The 20,831-nt window shown below is 35.6% G+C and overlaps 1 pseudogene; it reads left to right on the top strand.

The window, feature by feature from the left end:
* The window catches only part of LOC124974502 (GRIP and coiled-coil domain-containing protein 2-like), a 44,248-nt pseudogene that overhangs the window by 18,139 nt on the left and 5,278 nt on the right, over positions 1-20,831 (top strand).

Raw genomic sequence — 20,831 nt, 5'->3', positions numbered from 1 at the left:
TAGGTCCTGCCTTTGAGGGAAGAACTTGAATCTGTTCGTTCAGAAAAGAATCAGTTGTCTGCTTCCATGAGAGATTTCATTCAAGGGGCAGAAAGCTATAAGGTAAAACAGTTATTTTATAACAAGTTGTATTCATAACTAGTAAGTTAAAAAAAACTGGAAAGGGCTGGGGATATGGCTCAGTTGGTAGAGTGCCTGCCTCGCAAGCACAATCCCCAGCACCGAAAAAAAAAAAAAAAAAAAAAAAAAAAAACTGGAAAGCTAGGTTCAGGGGCACACACACGTAATCCCAGGGACTCAGGAGGCTAAGACAAGTGCATCACAATTTTGAGGTCAGCCTTGACAACTGAATAAGACCCTGTCTCAAAAATTAAAGGACTGGGTATGTAGCTCCATACTAGAGTGCTCCTGGGTTTAATTCCCAGTACCATCAGGAAAAAAAAATTGAGGAAGGAAGAGATGGAAGGATGGAGGAAGGAAGGAACTGAAAATCTGGAAATGTAAAGGTCCTATCTATAAAACAATCACCTTGTATTTTTGTGCTTGTTAGGAAATCTCTTTTTCCCCTGCTTTTTTTGTTTTTGTTTTTGTTCAGCTTTTGTACATTGTAGTGAATCCTAATGTCAAGATTTTAAGTGGTTAAATCTTTTTATTTTAACTCTTCATTGACTTTTAAATTTTTTTAGTTGTAGATGTTGTTTATTTTTATGTGGTGCTAAGGATCAAACACAGTGCCTTGCACATACAAGGCAAGCACTCTGCCACTGAGCTGTAGCCCCAGCCCTGGTTAGCCATTAAATAGTGCCTTTATCTACTGTTTTCTAAAAGTAAATTCTGTTTGGGGATTTCTTAATAACCAATAAGAAAAGGATGTCTGTTATTAGTATTACTATTTAATATTGTTCTGAACAAGTTGAATGAACGTGAAGCTTAACATGAATTGTAACAGGAAAGTGGAAGTATTGTTATCTGGAAGTTATATGCTTATCTACTTTAATAAAATAAGTCTCTATTATAAAAATAAAAAAAAATCCAACAAAATCACCAAATGCAATATAAATGTCATTATATTTCTTCATGTATTTATTTGTTCAGCAAATATTTAGATGACTGGACTGAATTCTAAACTCTGGACCTTATGGTGGTCAACCAAACAGACTACCACCAACCAAATAATCCTAAATTCCTGACCTCTTAGTACTTAAATTCCAGTAGTAATAATGGGCAAACAGAAAAAAAAGATGCAATACAAACTATGTAGCAAAACAAGGTGAACAGGAAGAAGTGAATGAGCAGTAATCAAATTGGATTTGACAAAAAGAAGAAAATCCCATAGTAGAAAAAAAATAAAATTTTGAGAACTTTAATGAGCATTTGGGTACTTAATGAAAAAAACTCCAAAACTTGTTTAGGGTAACTGAATATTATTTGAAATAAAAATTCTCAAATTGTTTATAAATTCAAAAATAATTTTATAAAGAATTCTAGGGATTTTTTTGGGGGGGTGTGATCATAACAATTATTTCAAACTTTAAATGGAAAATAAACTAGCAAGATTAGCTAATTTTTCTGAAAATGTAAAAGGGAAAGTGACCTCTTTTTTTATTATTATTGTATACAAATGGGATACATGTTGTTTCCCTATTTGTACATGGAGTCAAGGAATACCATTTGTGTAATCATACGTTTACATAGGGCAATGATGTTTGATTCATTATTTTTTTCCCTTCCCCCCACCCCTCCCACCCCTCTTTTCCCTCTATACAGTCCTTCTTTCCTTCATTCTTACCACACTCCTTATCCCTAACCCTAAACCTGACCCTGACCCTAATGCTAACCCCTCCCACCCCCCATTATATGTCCTCATCCGCCTATCAGCGATATCATTCGTCCTTTAGTTTTTTGAGATTGACTTATCTCACTTAGCATGATATTCTCCAATTTCATCCATTTGCCTGCAAATGCCATAATTTTATCATTCTTCATTGTGGAGTAATATTCCATTGTATATATATGCCACAGTTTCTTTATCCATTCATCAACTGAAGGGCATCTAGGTTGGTTCCACAATCTGGCTATGGTGAATTGCGCAGCAATGAACATTGATGTGGTTGTATCCCTGTAATATGCTGATTTTAAGTCCTTTGGGTCTAGGCCAAGGAGTGTGATAGCTGGGTCAAATGGTGTTTCCATTCCAAGCTTTCTGAGGAATCTCCATACTGCTTTCCAGAGTGGCTGCACTAATTTGCAACCCCACCAGCAATGTATGAGTGTTCCTTTTTCACCACATCCTCGCCAACACCTCTTGTTGCTTGTGTTCTTGATAATCGCCATTCTAATTGGGGTGAGATGAAATCTTAGAGTAGTTTTGATTTGCATTTCCCTTATTACTAGAGATGTTGAACATTTTTTCATATATCTGTTGATTGCTTGTACATCTTCTTCTGTGAAGTGTCTGTTCATTTCCTTAGCCCATTTGTTGATTGAATTTTTTGTATTCTTGGTATAGAGTTTTTTGAGTTCTTTATAGATTCTGGAAATTAGCGCTCTATCTGAAGTATGGTTGGCAAAGATATTCTCCCACTCTGTAGGCTCTCTCTTCACATTGCTGATAGTTTCCTTTGCTGAGAGAAAGCTTTTTAGTTTGAATCTATCCCAGTTGTTGATTCTTGCTTTTATTTCTTGTGCTATGGGAGTCCTGTTAAGGAAGTCTGATCCTAAGCCAACAAGTTGAAGATTTGGACCTACTTTTTCTTCTATAAGATGCAAGGTCTCTGGTCTGATTCCGAGATCCTTAATCCATTTTGAGTTGAGTTTTGTGTAGGGTGAGAGATAGGGGTTTAATTTCATTCTGTTGCATATGGTTTTCCAGTTTTCCCAGCCCCATTTGTTGAAGAGGCTATCTTTTCTCCATTTCATATTTTTGGACCCTTTGTCTAGTATGAGAAAATTGTATTTATTTGGGTTTGTGTCCGTGTCCTCTATTCTGTACCATTGATCTACCTGTCTATTTTGGTACCAATACCATGCCGTTTTTGTTACTATTGCTTTGTAGTAGAGTTGAAGATCTGGTATTGCGATACCCCCTGCTTCGATCTTGCTACTGAGGATTGCTTTAGCTATTCTAGGTTTTTTATTCTTCCAGATGAATTTCATAATTGCTTGCTCTATTTCTGCAAGGTACATCATTGGGATTTTAATTGGAATTGCATTGAATCTGTATAGCACTTTAGGTAGTATAGCCATTTTGACAATATTAATTCTGCCTATCCAGGAACATGGGAGATCTTTCCATCTTCTAAGGTTTTCTTTAATTTCTTTCTTTAGTGTTCTGTAGTTCTCATTGTAGAGGTCTTTCACCTCTTTTGTGAGATTGATTCCCAAGTATTTTATTTTTATCGATGCTATTTTGAATGGGGTAGTTGCCCTATTTTCTCTTTCTGAAGATTCATCACTTATGTATAAAAATGCATTGGATTTATGAGCATTGATCTTGTAACCTGCTACTTTACTGAATTCACTTATGAGTTCTAAAAGTTTTCTGGTGGAATTTCCAGGTTCCTCTAAATATATAATCATGTCATCAGTGAACAGGGATAGTTTGAGTTCTTCTTTTCCAATTCGTATCCCTTTAATTTCTTTGGTTTGTCTAATTGCTCTGGCTAGAGTCTCAAGGACGATATTGTATAGAAGTGGTGAAAGAGGGCATCCCTGCCTTGTTTCAGTTTTTAGGGGGAACGCTTTCAGTTTTTCACCATTTAGAATGATATTGGCCATGGGCTTAGCATAGATGGCCTTTATAATATTAAGGAATGTTCCCACTACCCCAATTTTTTCTAGTGTTATGAGCATGAAGGGATGCTGTATTTTATCGAATTCTTTTTCTGCATCTATTGAAATAATCATGTGATTCTTAACTTTTAAGTCTGTTGATATGGTGAATGACATTTATTGATTTCCTGATGTTGAACCAACCTTGCGTCCCTGGGATAAAACCCCCTTGATCGTGGTGCACTATCTTTTTAATATATATTTGTATGTGATTTGCTAAAATTTTGTTGAGAATTTTTGCGTTGATGTTCATTAAGGATATTGGTCTGAAATTTTCTTTCTTCGGTGTGTCTCTGTCTGGTTTAGGTGTCAGGGTGATATTTGCTTCATAGAACGAGTTTGGGAGGGTTCCCTCCTCTTCTATTTCATGGAATACTTTGAGGAGTATTGGAATGAGCTCTTCTTTAAAGGTTTTGTAGAATTCGGCTGAGAACCCATCTGGTCCCGGACTTTTCTTTGTTGGTAAACTTTTGATGACCTCTTCTATTTCATTGATTGAAATTGATTTATTTAAGTTGTGTATGTCCTCCTCGTTCAGTTTAGGTAATTCATATGTCTCTAGAAATTTGTTGATGTCTTCGAGGTTTTCTATTTTGTTGGAGTATAGATTTCCAAAATAGCTTCGAATAATGTTTTGTATTTTACTTGTGTCTGTTGTGATGTTTCCTTGTTCATTCTGAATTTTAGTAATTTGAGTTTTCTCCCTCTTTCTCCTGTTAGTGTGACTAAGGGTTTATCAATTTTGTTTATTTTTTCAAAGAACCAACTATTTATTTTGTTAATTTTTCCAATTGTTTCTTTTGTTTCAATTTCATTGATTTTGGCTCTGATTTTAACTATTTCCTGTCTTCTACTACTTTTGGTGTTGGTCTGCTCTTCTTTTTCTAGGGCTTTGAGCTGTAGTGTTAAGTCGTTTATTTGTTGATTTCTACATCTTTTTTTGAATGCGCCCCATGAAATAAATCTTCCTCTAAGTACTGCTTTCATAGTGTCCCAGAGATTTTGATATGATGTGTCTTTGTTCTCGTTTACCTCTAAGAATTTTTTTTATTTCCCTCCTGATATCTTCTGTTATCCATTCATCATATAATGGTGTATTATTTAATCTCCAGGTATTGGAGAAGTTTCTGTTTTTTATTCTGTCATTTATTTCTAATTTCAATCCATTATGATCTGATAGAGTACAAGGTAGTATCTCTATCTTCTTGTATTTGCTAACAATAGTCTTGTGGCATAAAATATGGTCTATTTTAGAGAAGGATCCATGTGCTGCTCAGAAGAAAGTGTATTCGTTCTTTGTTGGATGGTATATTCTATATATGTCGGTTAAGTCTAAATTGTTGATTGTGTTATTGAGATCTATGGTTTCTTTATTCAATTTTTGTTTGGAAGATCTATCCAGTGGTGAGAGAGTTGTGTTAAAATCGCCTAGTATTACTGTGTTGTGGTCTATTTGATTTCTGGAATTGAGAAGGATTTGTTTGATGTACATGGATGAGCCAATGTTCGGGGCATAGATATTTATGATTGTTATGTCTTGCTGATTTATGCTTCCCTTAAGCAGCATGTAATGTCCTTCTTTATCCCTTCTGACTAGTTTTGGCTTGAAGTCCACATTATCTGAAATGAGGATGGATACTCCAGTTTTTTTTTGTGTCCGTGTGCATGGTATGTTTTTCCCCATCCTTTCACCTTTAGTCTATGGGTATCTCTTTCTATGAGATGAGTCTCTTGCAGGCAGCATATTGTTGGATTTTTCTTTTTAATCCAATCTACCAGTCTATGTCTTTTGATTGATGAGTTCAGGCCATTAACATTCAGGGTTATTATTGTGATATGATTTGTATTCCCAGTCATTTGACTCATATCTGTTTTTTGACATGATTTGGTTTCTCCTTTATTTGACTATTCCTTTAGGCTAGCGCCTCCTGTTGCTGATTTGCATCGTTGTTTTTCATCCCTTCCTCATGGAATATTTTGCTGAGAATGTTCTGTAATGCTGGCTTTCTTTTTGTAAATTTCTTTAGCTTTTGTTTATCATGGAAGGATCATATTTCATCATCAAATTTGAAGGTAAGTTTTGCTGGGTATAAGATTCTTGGTTGGCATCTGTTTTCTTTCAGGTCTTGGTAAATGTTGTTCCAGGCCCTTCTAGCTTTTAGGGTCTGGATTGAAAAATCTGCTGGTATTCTTATTGGTTTCCCTCTGAATGTAATTTGATTCTTTTCTCTCACGGCCTTTAAAATTCTGTCTTTATTTTGTATGTTAGGTATTTTCATAATAATGTGCCTTGGTGTGGGTCTGTTGTAATTTTGTATATTTGGAATCCTATAAGCCTCTTGTACTTGGTTTTCCATTTCATTCTTCAGATTTGGGAAATTTTCTGATATTATTTCATTGAATAGATTGTTCATTCCTTTGGTTTGTTTCTCTAAGTCTTCCTCAATCCCAATAATTCTTAAATTTGGCCTTTTCATGATATCCCATAATTCTTGTAGATTCTGTTCATGATTTCTTAGCATCTTCTTTGTTTGGCCAACTTTGTTGTCAAGATTAAATATTTTGTCTTCAGTGTCTGAGGTTCTGTCTTCCAGGTGTTCTATCCTATTGGTTATGCTTTCTATGGAGTTTTTAACTTGGTTTATTGTTTCCTTCATTTCAAGGATTTCTGTTTTTTTTTTTTTTTCAGTATCTCTAACTCTTCATTGAAATGATCTCTTGCTTCCCGTATTTGGTATTTTAACTGTTGATTGGTGCAATCATTTAATGCCTGCATTTGCTCTTTCATCTCCTCCTTCAATGCCTGCATTTGCTCTTTCATCTCCTCATTTGCTTCCCTGATCGTTTTAATTATGTACATTCTGAACTCCCTTTCTGACATTTCTTCTGCTGTGCTGTCTTTGGGTTTTATTGATGTAGTATCTAGGTTTGTTTGGGACATTTTCTTCCCTTGTTTTCTCATATTGGTCAGCTGTCAGTGGGACCCTGAGATATTGCAGATTTCCACTGTAAGATTGGCTTATAGTGTCCCGGTAGATTTCCAGTGTATCACCTCCCAGCCTTCAGTAGCCTGAAGTGTTGGAAGAACTTGATAATGCAGTGCTTCCGAAGAAAGCTGCCCCTAGCCCCCTACTGGTTCCAGGGCTTGGAGCTGGCTCTGTGCGGAAAGGCTCTCACTGGGGGCCTGCACTGTGCTGCTGGCCGTGTGGGAGGAACCCACCACTGGAGTGTGGAAGGCTACCTGGGGAAGACTCTAGTTGCCCTGTCCTGCTCTGATAAGCCACCCCTATCTGTGCCTGCCGCCCAGGCCAAGTTTTCGCCCAGTGAGGGAGACTCACCCCATGACTCTATTTTTGTCCAAGTCTCGCAATGCCTCCCCTTCTTGAGTCCTGGGTTCTGGAGCGACTGGGGATGCAGTCACCCTCTAGGCTGCCATCTTGGATCACCCCGTGGAAAGAGCCTGTGGCCGGAGGGGTCAGGGCCGCCTGGAGAAGTCTCTGGCTGCCCTGCCCTGATCCCAGAGGCTTCTTGTGGATTGAAGCTCTCCGTTGGCTCGGGGACTTGTGGCTGGCTCTGTGTAGAAAGGTTCTCACTGGGCAGTCTGCTCCGAGAAGCTAGCCTTGAAAGGCGCCTCCCACCGCAGGGGGCCGGGCTGCTTGGGGAAGTCTCTGGCTGCCCTGTCCTGGTCCCTGAAGCTGCTTGTGGGCCGGAGCAGGCCGCGCTGGCTCCGGGACATGGAGCTTGTTCTGATCAGAAAGGCTCTCACTAGGGGGCCTGCTCCGAGAACCTGGAAAAGCTGGCTTTGTGGGAGGGGCCCACTGCCGTAGTGTGCAGGGCTGCCTGTGGAAGACTCTAGCTGCCCTGTCCTGCTCCCGGAAGCCACCTCTATCTGGGCCTGCCACCAGGGCGGAGCTTTACCCGTGGCTCTATTTTAGTCCGAGTCTCTCAATGCCTCCCCTTCTTGACTCCTGGGTTCTGGAGCGACTGGGGATGCAGTCACCCTCTAGTCTGCCATCTTGGATCACCCCGTGGAAAGAGCCTGCGGCTGGAGGGGGCTGGCTGCCTGGAGAAGTCTCTGGCTGCCCTGCCCTGATCTCAGAGGCTATTTGCGGATCAAAGCTCTCCGTTGGCTCGGGGACTTGTGGCTGGCTCTCAAAAGTGACCTCTTTACACACTAATTTTTTTTTCTATCAATCTATAGAAATATGGTAGAATTCTAATGTGAGAATCAGATTAATCTAACAAAGGAGACAGATACCCCTGAATTCATCCCGAGTGCTAGAAGAGAAAATTAGAAAACTATTTGAGAGGATTTAGTTAATTTTTTATTTTATTTCACACACCAAAATAATTTTGGATGGGTTAGGATTTGTGAAAAGTATTTTCTTTAATCTAGAATAAAATACTTGATCCTTTGGCAGATTCTCACATATGAAAGACTTTTCTAAATTTAAAAGCAATTAAGTAGTTTCTTAAATTGAACTTCATAAAATTCATATACATGGTCTTCCTCTGGAGGAAATTAATGGATTAGATTATAAGGTCTCTTAGACCATAAAGGAACAAGGTCCAGTGTAACTTGCTGACGAAAGAAGAATAAGCTCATTTATAAATTTTAAATGGGGGTTTTTTAAGATCTCTTTAAATATTAAGAACACTAATCTTTTGTCATATTTTCATGTGTAGATTTATATTTTCATTGCCATATTTTTGTATATAAATATTTAATATCTCAAATGGACTTATAAATCTTATGTCAGGATTGTTTGATTATACATTCTGACCTATTGAATGAATAATAATAACCTAAAGTTAAATATTTGTGTCTTTTATTGAAGAATCTTTTATTACAATATGATAAGCAATTAGAGCAGTTGGATGTGGAAAAAGAATGTGCTAGTAATTTTGAACATCAAATAGAATATCTTTCTAAACAATTAAGAAATTCAGCTTTTCAGGTAATTTCAAATCGAGTAAATTCAGACATGAAAATTTTAATATCTTTTAATGTCCATTACTTTTTGCATAAAAAAATTAAAATACAATCAGGTTAGGATTTCTTTCTTTCTCTACCCTCTCCCCACATACCCCCTGCCATTAGGAGATGAATTTAACAAAAGAACTATCCTGTCTTGCTTATTACTCTAATCTCAGTCCCACTGGATTTGTTTTTTGTTCCTGTTTTTTTTTTTCATTTTTCTCTTTTGCTCTCTTGGGGGTGCATCTGGTCTTTTACAAATTTTACCATATAAATATTAACACTGATGGGTTTTGAAATTTAACACTGTCATCCTGTGGAATTTATTTTGAAATCTTCATTTTTCACACTTTGCCAATATTCTTGTTAATGTACCTTTTCTTCCTCTCTTGAATATATTTTTTTACATTTACAGTAATGAACCATTGGTCCTTCCAGTGTGAAAAACTAAATTCTGATAATGAAGATCTCCTGACTCATATGGAGACACTACAGTCTAATGCCAAGTTATTAGAATTACAGATTTTAGAAGTCCAGAAATCCAAAGCAATGGTGGACAAGGAATTGGAAACTGAAAAACTTCAAAAGGAACAGAAGATAAAGGTAAAACTTATCCTGTGAAATGATTCACATATGTATAGACATATTTTTATCAAAATGTTATTTGAGGAAAAGACTTATTGAAGGAGCAGTGGTGTGTTCATTAATTGCTTAATGTATGCCAGCTCTAAATTTGAGAATCTAAGGTGTGATATTTGGGTGTATATTTCTTAAATATTGAAAGGTCTCCAAATTTTTTGAGTCTTTGGGTCAGATTTATTTTATAACCTCTAACACAAGTACTTTTCTTAACATTGGTTGAGTTGTGAGAGGTTTTATTTTTAATTTTAGGAACATTCCAGTACCATGAAAGAACTTGAAGAACTTCAGGTACAACTTCAAAAGGAAAAGAAACAGCTTCAGAAAACTATGCAAGAACTAGAGCTTGTTAAATAGGTAAAATAAAACACCAAGAGTGAAAACTGATGTCAGTGTTCATATTATGAAGCTATTTTATACTTCAAAAAGGAATATTTTAAAATGTTGTGTATAGTACTAAAATAACCCTTATAAATTTTCAGCCCCAGTAAATTGGAATTTTATTTTTTTTCTCTGACTTTTCAGAAGAATCTTGGCTTTGAATCATCAGTTTGATTTTATATATCATTTTCTATACATGAGTGTTATGTGACCTATGAAGATTTAGTTAATGTCAAAAGAAAACTACTATAAGACTCACTTAAAATATTAATATTTCATAAGAGCCCTCACAAGACTAGAACTACTAGTCGTGGTTAATGAAAGTCATAATGAAATACAGTAAAGCTAAGAAAGTTGAGCTTTTAAAGTATACTTTGATTTTATAAAATTAAAAATTTAAGTATCCAACATCTCATTTCTTCATTACTATTTACACTGTGTATTATAGAAGAGCAGAACAGCATTTGAATTCCTATGGCATCATGTCAGCAATCTAACAAATGTAATTAATAACTGAATCCTTTGTAAAATATTCAGGATGCCCAGCAGACTACATTGATGAATATGGAAATAGCCAATATGAATGTTTGATGAAAGAAGTTAAATAATATATCATTAGTTAATCAGAAGTTAAATAATAAAAACATTAAGATAGAGGATTTGGAGCAAGAAATAAAAATTCAAAAACAGAAACAAAAAACCCTACAAGTAGAAGTGAGTGAATAAAACAAAATTTGCTTTACCTTAAAATTGTTTCATTGTAACAGGTTTGGGGGAGGGGGCCTTATCAGGCATTTTTCATCTCCTTTAGGATGAGTCTGGCGTAGCCTTTACTTACAGGTTGGGTGCAGCCCACTACTAGGGGGCTGCTCTTCAAAGTTCTGCTGAATGCCTAGCTTCTTTTTCGATAGTTCCCATCCTATCCTAACACAGTACTAAACATTATTTAGGACCAGCAGGAATGTAAAAACATTTGCCATTATGATTTTTGTAGTCCATGTTGGTGCTTGATGCATTCTTTCATGTTTGTTATTTAAGTATTTGTGATGTGAATAATAGGAAGATAAAAGTAATCTTTGTCCACAGTTTGCTGATTGTCAACAGATTAGGAAATTTTGAATAGTAGTGAAGCATTTCTTTTTTAATGTAATTCTATCCATTTTATCTATATTTTTTTTGAATATAGGAGTTAACTGTGGGTTGAACCCCATAGGCCCTCTACCACTGAGCTTTATTCCCAGCTCTTCTTATTTTTTGTTTTGAGACTGAGCCTCAACAAGTTGCTAAGGCTGGCCTCAAACTTGGAATCTTCTTGTCTCAGAAATAGCTGTTATTACAGGTGTGGGCTACCACACCTGACTCCATAAAATACCCTCTGTTGTTAGCAATGAAAACTATCACTTTCCCTTTAGGCCTTTTTTTTTTTTTTTTAGCTGACAATGAACCTTCATTTATTTTATTTATTTATATAGGGTGCTGAGAATCAAACCCAGTGTCTCACATGTGCTAGGCAAACACTCTATCACTGAGCTACAACCACACCCCCCCCTTTAGGCATTCTTTATCTACATCTCATAAATGGGTATGTTTTATTTTAATTCAATTCAAAATATTTTGTTTTTTGTACTGGGAATTAAACCTGGGGCACTTAACCACTGAGCCACAACCACAACCCCAGCCCTGTTTTTTTATATTTTATTTAGACACAAGGTCTCGGTAAGTTGCTTAGAGCCTCATTAAGTTACTGAGGCTGACTTTGAACTCCGATCCTCCTGCCTCAGCCTATAGGTGTATGCCACCATGCCTGGCTACATTGTCATTTTTGTTTGAAAATAGTTGTGGAATTTTGTTATTTGTTTTTTTGGTGTCAGGAATTGAACCCAGAGGTGCTTAACCACTGAGCCATATCCCTGGCCCTTTTAAAAATATTTTATTTAGAGACAGGGTCTCACTGAGTTACTTAGGGCATTGCTGAGTTGCTGAGGCTGGCTTTGAACTCATGGTTCTCCTGCCTCAGCCTCCTGACCTGCTGGGATTACAGGCATGTGCCACCACACCCAGGAATTGTTACCTTTTAAAATAGAAGTCAGGAAACTATAGCCCACAGGCCAGCTGCATGATTTTGTAAATAAAGGTTTTACTGAAACAAGCCATGTTCATTTGTTTATAGTGTCTTCGGCTGTTCTTGTGTTACAACACCACAGATAAATCATTGTAACAGAGACTAGTGGCTGGCAAGACTATATTTTTTATTCAGCCTATTAGGAGAAGTTGACCAACTCCTATTTTAAAGAAGTTAAAAATTAGGAATTTTTTTTCAATATTAAGCCATTTCTGGTGTTCTTTGTTCTTTCATGTATATCCAAATTCCACCAGGTATGTGTTTCCTTTTGTTGAATAGCTTCTTATATCTTAAGTATAAACTACTGTCAATTAATTCTTGCAGCTTTGGTTTTTCAGAAAAAGTCTTTAATCTGCCTTCATTTCCAAAAGATGTTTTACTGGGTATAGAATTTTATGGCATATTTTTTTTCTTTCTTGTAGCCTGTTTGTATTTATTCAGCTTCTTGGATGTGTAGGATTTTTATAATTTTTTTTCAAGTTTGGTACATTTTGGCCATTACTTCCTTTGATTTTTTTTTTGTCTGAACTACCCCACCCACCTGAGGACTCTCATTAGATATATTAGACCACTTGATATAGTTCCATAAGTCAGTGATACTATTCCTTTTTTTCTTCTATTTTGTTTTCTTGTTTGCTTACTTGCTTGCTTGTTTGACTTTTGTACTCTCCTGGCTTCTTTTTGAATAGTTCCTATTACTGTCTTCAAATTCTCTGATCCCATGCAGCAAACTATCTACCTTAGATATTGCATTTTTCATTTCTAGGAGTTCAATTTGGTTATTTTTTTTTTATATTTTCCCTTTCTTCATTATATGTTTTATGTTTTCCTTTAAGTTCTTGAACATATTTAATAGCTATTTTGATGCCCTTTTTTGCTAATTTCATCCTTTTTATTTCATGTGTTTATTTCTGTTGATTGGTTGATTTTTTTTCTTCCCTCCTTGTCATAAGTAATATTCTTCTGCTTCTTTGTATGGGAAAAAAAAAGTAGATGTGAATTTTTCATTGTTGAATTCTAGATATTTTTGTGTTCATTTAAAAAATTAAACTTCAGTAAAGTTATTTGTATATCAGTTTTGTACTTTTGTGAATTATTTTTCATCTCTTTTAGGATGAGTCTAGAGTACCCTTTACTTACAGGTCGGATTCAGTCCACGACTAAAGGGGTGCTCTTCAAAGTTCTGCTGAATGCCTATGTACTTAGCAAAGTGTCTTCACTCTGGCTGGTGGGGAATCAAATGATATAGCCCCGGGAGTTGTCCAGATTACAACTCTCTATTTATTGTTCTTTCCACAGCAGTTCTTTGCATTTCAGACTACCAGCTCTATTTCAGATTCCCATCCCTGCACCAGTTCAGATATTGCTTCCATACAGTCAAGACAAGTAACATGTTTGTTGACCTTGTCTCAGAGATCACAATCCTACACTGCCATTGTCCAATGTCAGAAAAAGTTTTTTGCATGTATTTTGTTCCATTTCCTAGTTTATGACAGGAAGGTAAGTCTAGACTCTTCGTTACTTATGGTCAGAAGTGGAATTTCCATAAAATAATTTAAGGTGGCTACAAAGATATTACCATACAGTAAGATTTTAGATATAAGTGGTGAGGAAGTAGCATAAAAGAAAATATTGAGATAGGTCTCAGTAGTAAAATCAGATAAAAGATTAAGACATAAAGTATACATCTTACATATTTTGCTAGAGGTCTCCCTAAATTTTACTTTTAGCATCCCAGAAGCCAGAGGAAAGGCAGAAACATCAGTTTCAAGATTTGTAGTATCCACAGTAAGAAAGCAAGCTTGTGAAGAAACAACTTTTCTTGGTACCACATCATGTGAAAGAACATCATCTCAGATTTTTATAAAGGGAGGATTGTTTGATGTAGGACTCAGACCTGACTTGTATGTCACACAGTACCTGAAGAACATTGTTAGAAAACCAAGCCACATGTAACGAATGATTCAGAATCTTAGAATAAAGGGAAATCTTTTGTTTGAAATCTTTTGTTCGTAAAAGCTTCATGTGTGATTTTGAAGTTAATGTTAGTTTAGGAACCACTGATAAATTAGACTGATATTCTCAGCAATGTCCCTACAATTAATAACAGCAAATCTTCCATGCTTAGCCAGTGACCAAATCATAGCTCAAGAAAGGCAATTCCATGAGTGAACAAAGTCCAAGTGCACAGAGTTCATCTGCCTATATCCAGGGATAAAAATTAGACTACCTAGATAATTAAGTACCTGGATAATTGATTACATGGTTTCCAGACAATACACCATGCATATACCATGTTTTCCAAGAAAGTTCTTTGTGCAAATTGAATGGCAGAACTCTAGGTTATATTCCTGCAAGCAAACATTTGCTTTTGTGAATTAGTAAATTCATATATTTTTGACAACCTGCTGAAAGATAAGCTAGATACCTTGGAAAAACTGGAAAGGGGTGCTTATTCAAGAAGACCTCCTACTTCTCACTGATAAGTACGTAAATACAGAAATGAATGGAACCAGCAGGAAATGTTGAATTCAGAGGAGAGTGATGTTCTCTAGACTGGAATGATTAAAGCTGGGGTTGAGTTGTGTCTTAAATATAAGTTTGGGAAAAAAAAGAGGATTAGTGAAAGACTTTCTGCAGCTATAGTGTAAGCAAAAACTAAAAGAAATACTATCTTAGGAGTCTTAACTAGTTGGAGTGAAAATCTTCACCTATAAAGGAGAAGTGACATATAATTAAACTAGGCATTACAGTTGGTATCCCAGCCACTTGAGAGGCTGAGGCAGGAGGATTTGCAAGTTCAAGGCCAGTCTCCACAATTTAGCCTGACCCTGTCTCAAAATAAAAAAAACTGGGGTTGTAGCTCAGTGGTAAAGTGCTCCTGGGTTCAGTCTCCAATTCCAAAAAGGAAAAGAAGGAACATAATTAAAAATGTATTTTTGATCTTGTTCATGAAGGATCTGAATAATGGGGTGAAGTATTCAGTTTACTTTTAAAGATGGGGAAGATTACTGTCTGCTGTATCAGAGTATTTAGATGATAGAGAATCTGGGAAAAGTCTCCACCTCATGGCAGTGAAATCCTTGAAAGACTGGAGTAAGGACTTGTGGTAGCAAAAGAAGCATTAAGATTGTGTTTCGCCCAGGTGTAGTGGTGCATGGCTTTAATCCCAGTGGTTGGATAGGCTGAGGCAGAAGGATTGCAAATTCAGGTTCAACCTCAGTAATTTAGCCAGGCCCCAAGCAATTTAGGAAGATGATCAAAATAAAAAATAAGAAAAGCTGGGGATGTAGCTTATTGGCTAAGCACTCCTGTGTTCAATCCACAGCACCAAAAATGAAAAAAGAAAGTGTTGCATTAAAAAAAATGTAATTTGCTCACTCTGCCTTATAAATTAAGGTAGATACATCTTAATCTCAAACCCTTCTATCATTTCCCATCTAACTTTTCAATTTAATTCTCATTATTCTCACAGCTTCTAAAAAGGGCTGTAAACCTTCTTGTGACATGATGTTTTCCACAAGTGTATATTTCATCTACTGCGTTTGTTCCTTTCATGACCTCATTCTCCTCATTATTTCTTTCATGCCCATCCCCACAGAACAGGAAGCATTTAAGACTGAAATCCTGATTCTAATCCTAAATGCTGGCTCTTCTGTGAAACCTCACTTGTAGTTTCACATAAAGTGAATATAACCTGGAACCACGTAACCGTTTTTCTTTTCTAACTTTTAAATAGTGCTATCTCGCTTTTATAACTCCTAGAGCACTTTGTAAGACTTCATGTGTAGTTTGGCCTTTATAGAATACTTTTCAGAACTAGGTAAATATTTGCCAGGAAATAACTGAATTAGTTTACTACAGGAGTATAGTTAAGATACTCCTGTTCCTGTTTGCCAAATAGTGTAATCTATGTGTGTGAATTTAAGTTGTACAATGAATCATTGCCTCTGATTTTTCAGCAGCTCAACCACATAATGTCTACATAACTAGTCTAGATCAGGAGTTAGGCACACTTTTTCTATAAGTGACCAAATTGTAAATCTCTGCAGCTTCAGAGACAATGAAGTCACTGTCATATAGTCTTGGTTTATTCTACAACAGGCTGCAGCCTGATTTGTCCTGGCTCATTGCAGAGACTGCCTGTGAACTGCACAATGAATCCACTTATTCCTACTTTATATTTGCTTCTTCTTTGCCTCTGTAAGCAAGAAAATTTTTTCTTTATTAAGTTTTGATTGGCTCCTTAGTGTGCTTTCATTAATAATCCGTCTCACAAAAAAATTTCTCAGTTACTATCAGAAAAACAGATGACCACGTAGATATGTACCTCTAATATGTAGAATTGTAAATATACAGACTCTCTTTTGAGGTACTTTTTAAAAGTAGATTTCTTATCTTTTAGAGATAGGGCAAATATAGACATACCTTTACTTCAGAGATATACACTGTATATTTACAGATGAATTGATTTGCTTTAAAATAATTCAGTGGGGATTCGGAGAGTACTTAAGGTATAGATCAGGGGTTGACAAACTTTCTCCAGAAAGGGCAGAATAATAAGTATTTTAGGCTTTATGGGCTACACAGTCTCTGTGGTGATTATTCAGGTCACTGTTTTAGCACTAATGCAACCATAGACTGTTTTGAATGAATGAGGCTTGCTGTTATAGTAGAATTGTATTCACAAAAAGAGCCTGTGGGTTGTACTTTGCTGACTCCTTTTCTGGGTGAGATAAGGTTGGGTGCATTGGTAATTGTTCAGCTGGATGATGGGTACACTGGAGTTTATTGTACCTTAGGCACTGCTGTCAAGAATGTTTGAAATATTCCATAATAAAAAGCTCAAAAAGTTAATATGAAGGTAAGTTAATACAAAGAAAAGACTCATCATTGGCATATTTATATTTACTCATTAAAACCTGTTTCATCTCTTTCTGCTGAAATTACTTCCTGTGCTAGCTTCACTACAGTCCTCAGTGTTTAAAATGTGTGTGTGTGTTGTAAAAGTTTACAGATCAGGTCATGAAAGTAGATGATGTAGAATTTAGTTTGTACCACTCTTGAAAACTGAAGTTCAAGTAACTTAATGTTTTTGAAAATTAATTTTTCTTTTATTTATAAAAAATTAAAAAAAATCTTTATAAAGTTACGAAAGCAAAGAGTGTATTGCAGCATTTATGGGTAGTCAGTAAATCTAAGAATTTGTCAGACAAAATTATATTCTTGAAACTCTTAAAAACTGTAAGACTAACAGAAGTGTACTTTTTGTGAAGTTAATTGGGGCTAAAATGAATGTCAGCAATTAATTTTCAAAAATAGATTTTCACCTTAGTTTGTTAACCTCTGCAAGAAATTGAGATCATCTTACAATAGAAAATGTTTTCTTTTAAATATTATAGGCAGAACAAGCTGCTATAACTTCCGAATTTGAGAGCTACAAAGTCCGAGTTCACAACTTTCTCAAGCAACAGAAAAATAAATCTGTGTCTCAGGCTGAAACTGAAGGAGCTAAACAAGAAAGGTAAAGTCTATTTAAAAGAAACATGCAACACTGATTCTTCACCAAGTAGGTTGAAAATTCTATTTCAATTTCTTTCAAGTGTTAACTTTTTCTGTATTGTTACCAATGAAAACAGTTGTTTGGCATCACTGTGACTAATATTTGATGTTCTCTTAATAGAATCTGATCATAGTAGAAATTTAGGCAAGAGAATTACATTATGATTAGTTTTTCCAATTTTGAAAATGGAGGAGTCAAAGGAAAAAAATGCTTTTTAAATATACTTCTTCACCATTAATTAGGTTAAACAGAAGTTGCTTAAAAATGGTTAATTCAAGAAATTTTAAGTTAAATACCAAATTTTGGTCTAGAAATAAATTTTTCTGAAATTTATGACCATCTCAATTCTATTAGAGAAGTATATTTTTTAAAGCTTCTTTGAAACTAGCATGCAGATCCCTTTTGTAAGGTACTCAAAAATACAATGGAAATAAGAAATAAGGGTTTTCTCTGGCATGCGTGTTCAGTTTTTATAAGTAGAGGTTCAGTATTCAAAGCTGTTTTATATCTGGCTCTTTATTATTCTAAACAGGACTAATGATCCTGTGGTGTTTGTATGTTTATGTTCCTGTTACTTTTTGTTTAAGACTCTATTAAATAAGGAAACTATGATTGAAGCATGATGAGATATTCTCTTTACTAGTAGTTCCTGATGAAGCTGAAGTTGATTTTTTTTATTAGATCTTTATAGTTACACTTGGTAGTTCGGTTCATTCCAACAAACTCAGATGAATGGAAATTGATTTCAGTTCTTGATCCCCTCATTTTCCCTCCCATCCTCCCTCCCCTTTCTCATTCTCCTTCTTCTACTCTACTTGACTTTCTTTTTCTAGTCTATTAATTTATATTTGATTGGTTCTTTATATGGCCCTATCCCTCCCTTTCCCTTTCTTTTATTTTACTCTAACTTCCACATGAGACAAAACTTTCGACATTTGAGTATCTGAGTTTGACTTATTTGACTTAGCATGATATTCTCCATTTTCATGCATTTACCAGCAAATGCCTAATTTCATTATTTTTTTATGGCTGAGTAATACTCCATTGTGTATATGTACCACAGTTTCTTAATCTGTTCATCTACTGATGGGCATCTGGGTTGATTCCATAATTTAGCTAATGTGAATTATGCTGCTATAACATTGAGGTGGGTATATCTGTAATATGCCATGTTGTTTTGGGAAAATAACAAAGAGTGGAATAGCTGGGTCATAGGGTGGTTCCATCCCAAGTTCTTTGAGGAATCTCCTTACTGTTTTCCAGAGTAGTTGTACTAGTCTGCAATCACACCAACAATATACAAGTGTTCCTTTTTTCCCACGACCTTGCCAGCATTTATTGTTTGTATTTTTGACCATCGCCATTCTGACTGAACGGAGATGAAATCTTGGTGTAGTTCCGATTTGCATTTTCCTAACTGCTAGAGATGTTAAACAGCTTTTCATGTATTTGTTGGCCATCTGTGTTTCTTTTGAGAGGATTCTGTTAGTTCTTTTGTCCATTTATTGATTATTTGTTTTAGGGGATTTTTTATGTTAATTTTCTTGAGTTCTACATATTAATCTCCTATCAGAGGATCAATTGGCCAAGATTTTCTCCTATTCTGTAGGCTATCTCTTCATGCTCTTAATCATTTACTTTGCTGTGCAGGAGCTTTTTAGTTTGATGGCATCCCACTTATTGATTCTTGGATTTATTTCTTATACTTTGGGGTTCTTACTAACAAAGTTGGTGCCTGTACCAATATGATAGTGTGTTTACCCTATGTTTTCTTCTAGAAATTGTAAAGTTTCTGGTCTCATTCCTCAGTCTTTGATCCATTTTGATGGAGTTTTGTGCAAGGTGAGAGAGGGGGGTGTAACTTCATTTTCCACATACAGCTATACAGTTTTCCCAGCATCATTTGTTAAAAAGGCTCTCTTTTCTCTGAGACATATTTTTGGTTCCTTAGGAAAAAATGTCACCATTTGCAAGAGCCATTTTTGGGCATACCTTAAAATTGGGTTCAGACCATTTGAATGTAAATGTTTTACATTTCTTCTACTTTCTTATACAGTCAATACTTTTTTTTTTAATTTGGGGGTGGTTACTGGGGATTTAACTTGGGGGCACCCGACCACTAAGCCACATCCCCAGCTGCATTTTGTATTTTCTTTAGAGACAGGGTCTCACTGAGTTGCCTAGTGCCTCACTGTTACTGAAGCTGACTTTGAACTTGTAACCCTCCTGCCTTAGCCTCCCAAGCCACTGGATTACAGGCATATGCCACTGCCCTGGCCAGTTAATACATTTTAAAAAAATGAAGAGGTCTGGGGTTGTAGCTCAGTGGTAGAATTCTTGCCTTGCACGTGTGTGTCACGAGGTTCAATCCTTAGCACCACATAAAAACACATCAATAAATAAAGGTATTGTGCCCACATACAATTAAAAAAAGAAATTAAAAAAATGAAATGAATATTGTATGCATTGTGTCAAAATTATGGATTTTAACTATTTGTTTTCTCCTAGATTTTATTCTAAGTCTAAAAAGAACTGCTTTTCTTCAGGTCTTGTCTTTCACTATAGCTTATTCTAAATATAGTTCTCATAATGGTTATTATAGAATTAGGTGGGTTATTTTTTTAACTAATGGCATAATCCATAACATAAATACGCTATTTTGATGCCGTTTAATGTTCTATTCCACTATATAAATTTTTAAAATTCAGAGATGACTTTTTTATTTTTTTAGTTGTTGATGGACCTTTATTTTATTCATTTCTTTATATGTGGTGCTGAGAATCGAACCCAGTGTCTCACACATGCAAGGCAAGTGCTCCACCACTGAGCCATAACCTCAGCCCGAGACTTCTTTTTTTGTAAATATGTAGCACCAGAGGTTTAAAATCTGAGTATAACATCTTTTTTTATTACTGTAATCCTACAGTAATTAAATAATTGGATCCTTACAATAATTATATTTGCTTTAGAATCACTCATAATAAGTATGACATAGAAAGATTAAATGATTAAAATATACTGGAAGCCACAAAATGAAGTTTCACCTCTTTAATGTTTTACAACTGTTTATTTCTATTTTAGGGAACACATGGAAATGTTAATTGACCAACTGAAAATCAAATTACAAAAGAGCCAAAATAACTTACAGATCAATGTATCTGAACTTCAGACATTGCAGTCTGAGCATGATACTCTGCTGGAGAGACACAACAGGATGCTGCAGGAAACAGCGTCCAAAGAAGCAGGGGGATAATATTTATGAAAAGTTTTGTTCACTCATTCTGGACATTCTTGCCCCTGTGTCCCTTTGTCTTTCA

Source organism: Sciurus carolinensis, unplaced genomic scaffold (assembly GCF_902686445.1).
Source record: "Sciurus carolinensis unplaced genomic scaffold, mSciCar1.2, whole genome shotgun sequence".
Taxonomy (NCBI): Eukaryota; Metazoa; Chordata; class Mammalia; order Rodentia; family Sciuridae; genus Sciurus; species Sciurus carolinensis.
The sequence above is the reverse complement of the archived record's forward strand: the minus strand, read 5'-3'. Positions and strand labels throughout refer to the sequence as shown.